This window comes from Sciurus carolinensis, chromosome Y (genome assembly GCF_902686445.1).
Source record: "Sciurus carolinensis chromosome Y, mSciCar1.2, whole genome shotgun sequence".
Lineage (NCBI taxonomy): Eukaryota > Metazoa > Chordata > Mammalia > Rodentia > Sciuridae > Sciurus > Sciurus carolinensis.
Window position 1 is genome coordinate 2,737,774 of NC_062233.1, and position 3,768 is coordinate 2,741,541.

General features: G+C 42.9%; 1 pseudogene; it reads left to right on the forward strand.

Moving 5' to 3' along the window:
* The first annotated feature begins 2,358 nt into the window (after positions 1 to 2,358).
* LOC124973038 (cyclin-I-like) lies at positions 2,359 to 3,355 on the forward strand (annotated as a pseudogene).
* The last annotated feature ends 413 nt before the right edge of the window (positions 3,356 to 3,768 follow it).

Below are 3,768 nucleotides of genomic sequence, written 5' to 3' on the forward strand. Positions count from 1 at the left end.
TTTCTAATTCTCCCAGAGCACATTTACCCAATGCTTGTCTCCAGCAGTAAGTACACACTTTCCAATTGCCCTTCCATTGTAAAGCCAGAGTTCTCTCTCTCTACCACTGAACCAGAAGCAGGCACTTAACATTTCATATTTTAAAAGCCAAAGGGAAGAGTGTCCTCAAGAGGCTTCCCTTCCAGGGTTCAGGCTTCAAATGAACTTTATTAGAAAAATTAAACAGGAAAGTGCAATTTTAAATGTCCCTTCTGCTAGTCGTTCAAAGAAGAGTGAGCACAATATATGATCTGGAACTACTTTCCTTGTTCTCTCTCCAGAAAGAACACACAGAAAACATATTTAAGAGTTAACTCTGGTCATGTATAACTAAATAGAAAAAGTAAAAATAAAAATCAAAAAAGTTAACCCTTACTACTGATAAATATCAAACAAAAAGAGAAGTGGATTTGGACCTTGCAGATTACCATTTTCCAAGGTTTTATCTGAATTCTTGGGGAACATTCTCTGTGCCTACCTACTTGAACCAGGATAAATGCCCTGAAAGCCTATGTACTTCCTGTTGGTGGGTTTTTTATTGGGGCAGGGTGGGGGCGTGGCAAAGTAACCTAGTTGGTCAGGCGTTCCACGTAAACAACCTGTTGACTGTTGGCTTAACCAGGACCCACAGGATATATACAATGTATCCTTCTGAATGTGAATTTCCTGACAAATAAGTGTGAGATGCAATCAGCAAATGAAGGGCACCAAAACATCAGATTGTAAAAGGACTTAGAAACATATTTTTAAAAATCAGACATTATCATATAGGACGTCAAAGTGCATTCTACTGTATGGTATGTCTAATTAAAACTAAATTTTTTTTTAAAAAATGCAAGTGCATTTTTCACGTGGGTTGACCCTCTCTCCTTCAACAATGGATCATCAGTTTGTATTTCATTAGTTCCACCTCAACTCTTGATCATCTCCTCGCCCTTCTCACCCATTCATCCACCCACCTACCCACCTACCCTCCAAGCTTCTTCTCCAGGCAATGCAACTATTCCAAACTGAATATCATCTGGTATTCCCGTGTCCTGTGCCTTGGCAGTCCATCCTGACCCTCACCTGGTGGATGTCTTGACCGTCCATCTGACCGTGCAGTGACATGGACGTCCTTGCAGCGGCTCCCCAAGCGGCGGGCCCAGGCTGCTGCAACCCCAACCTCCGGTCCCTGGGGGTTCCTGATGCACCGCCAGGCACGCTGGGCCTACAGTACAGCTCTCTGAGCCCCTCCCTCAGTTCTCTAACTGGAGGCCACATTCTCTAGAAGATCGTGGGCTACAGGTTCTGGAACTCTCTATGTGCACCACTCCCTCTCTGCTTACGTCACAGTGACGTTGGGGAGGGGGTTCCACCAATCACTCTCCACCCAGGGTTGCCCATCACCACGTGACCTGGCAACAAGCTCTGCCTCTGAGCTCAGAGACTCCGCCCTCAACAGATTGCACCACCCTGCATGAACAGCGCTAGAGTCGAGAAAGGAGCTCTGCATGGACACCAGAGAGAAGCTTTGCATGGACACCAGAGGGACACCCTGTGTTTTTTCTTTGTCTTTGTTCCCTGAGTAATGCAGCAGCTATTTACATGTCAACGAGAGGCATTGTGTGTAGTCTACGCCATCTTTAAATGACTGACAGTGTGTAGAGGGGCGTGCCCCAGTTCTATGCAGACTAGACCATTTTACATAAGGACCCGCCCATCAGTGGATTTTGGTACTAACAGGGGAGAGTCCTGAAATCAACGCCGCCATACACACACACTAAAGGACGGCTGTATTTACTCACTCATTGACCTTCTTTCTTCTCCCACCATAGCAGGAATTTGTACCATCCATTCCTTTCCCAAAAAACAACAAAAAACCTCACAGGTAGTAAGTGATCAATAAACATCTGTCGAAAGAACAATGATGCAGTGGTTGCTTTAATTAGAGAACATGTTCAGGACACATGTAAGTCTCTCAGTTTTGCACTGAGTTTTTCACTCTATGTCTCCATCCTAGCTCTGAGTAGACACTACCTCTACTTCTGAACACATCTAAAACACAAGTTGATGTAGCAGCAACTTAGAAAAGCAGTGCCCAACTGTATTCCTAATTCTGGATTCAGACCCTAGCGTGTGCTTCTCACAGAGACTAGTAGCCCTTCTTGTACTGAATGCCTTCATGTAGTACAAAAGCATTTCACCACATGGACTCTGTGGCAGAAAACTGTGTTTCATAAAGTACATTCTTTCAGTAGTTGTTGTGAAAGGGGTGTGAGGAAGAGGAGGAGAAGGTAGTTACATCAAGCTAAGTGGCAGGCAGATCCAAAGGATATTATGAAGTTTCCAGTATCTTTGAAAAACCAGAGATTGTTTTTCCTATTGGAAAAGGCACTCTCTAGGGAAGCCTAGATGTGGAAGGTGAATGTGCTGAAAATACCTATGAATCAGAATGTTTCCCCATCCCAGAGAGATGAAGTAATTCAATGACTGACCAAACTCAAGTAACAATTCCACCTTTACCCAGAAACATTTGCTCTTGCTAGCAGTCTCTTGGACAGATATTTAGCTACTGTAAAGGCCCACCCAAAATACTTGAGTTATATTGCAATCAACTGTTTCTTCCTAGCTGCCAGGAAAAGGATGAGAAAATTCCAGTACTGATGTTCCATGCCATTGCCATGTCAACTAGGCCTCAGATACTTTTCAGTTTGCCCAAATTGAGCCCCTCTCAACATTTGGCGGTCCTTACCAAGCAAATACTTCACTTTATGCCTATAACCAACTTCTGCAATTTAAAGGAGCTATTCTTGCTCTGACATGGCTAGTTTGGAAATGGAAAAATTCATTCCTGATTGGCTTCCTCTTACAACTGAACTGCTTCAGAAAGCACAGATGGATAGCTCCCAGTTGATCCACTGTCGGGAGCTTGTGGCACATCACCTTTCTACTCTGTTGTCTTCCCTGCCTCTAAATTCCGTTTATGTCTACGGTCCCCGCAAGCACACCCTGTGACCTGTGACAAAGGAGTGTTCAGATTACATCCCTCCTCTGTTTCAGACCCAGATTTCTCCAAGGACAACAGCAAGCCAGAAGTGCCAATCAGAGGTACAGCTGACTTCTACCATCATCTCCCAGCTGCCAGGTGCTAGCATACCCCTCCTAAGCACAAAGTAGAGGAAATGGAAGTGACTTATTTCTATGATGGAATCAAATGGCTCTATAATGAAGAAGTGCTTCAGAAAATGTGGGTATTGTGTGTGGCACCGATTTATCAAGGCAAGAGGGACATGCTTCCCCTTGCCCACCTTTTTAACCTGTTTCTGTCATGTAGTCTAACTTCCAGTGCTAAATTACGACTACTCTGGGAATGAGAATATGCAAAACCAGGAAAGTCTGTAGAGAGGTATGTACCTTATTCAGCTGATTTGAAGTAAGCCAGGAATTTTTTTTTAAATTTCATTTACTTGTACAACTAACTAAAATTCATTGTTTAAAGACCTAAATTCAAAAGATCCAAAATATTTTTTAAATTAAAAAAAAAAACTTTGTAGTATATCAGTTCCACTCTATTCACTGCCAAAATGTAGTTTGCCCAATGTCAAAAATTACACAAGAATTTAATGTTCGGAAAAAAACTCAAACTTAGAGCTAGAAAACCTTGTTCCTTTGGTCCTGATTTAAATCCCTTTCCTTCTGCTTGCTTCTCCAGTCATTAATGCATTTTATGCATGTTCATCTCCAACT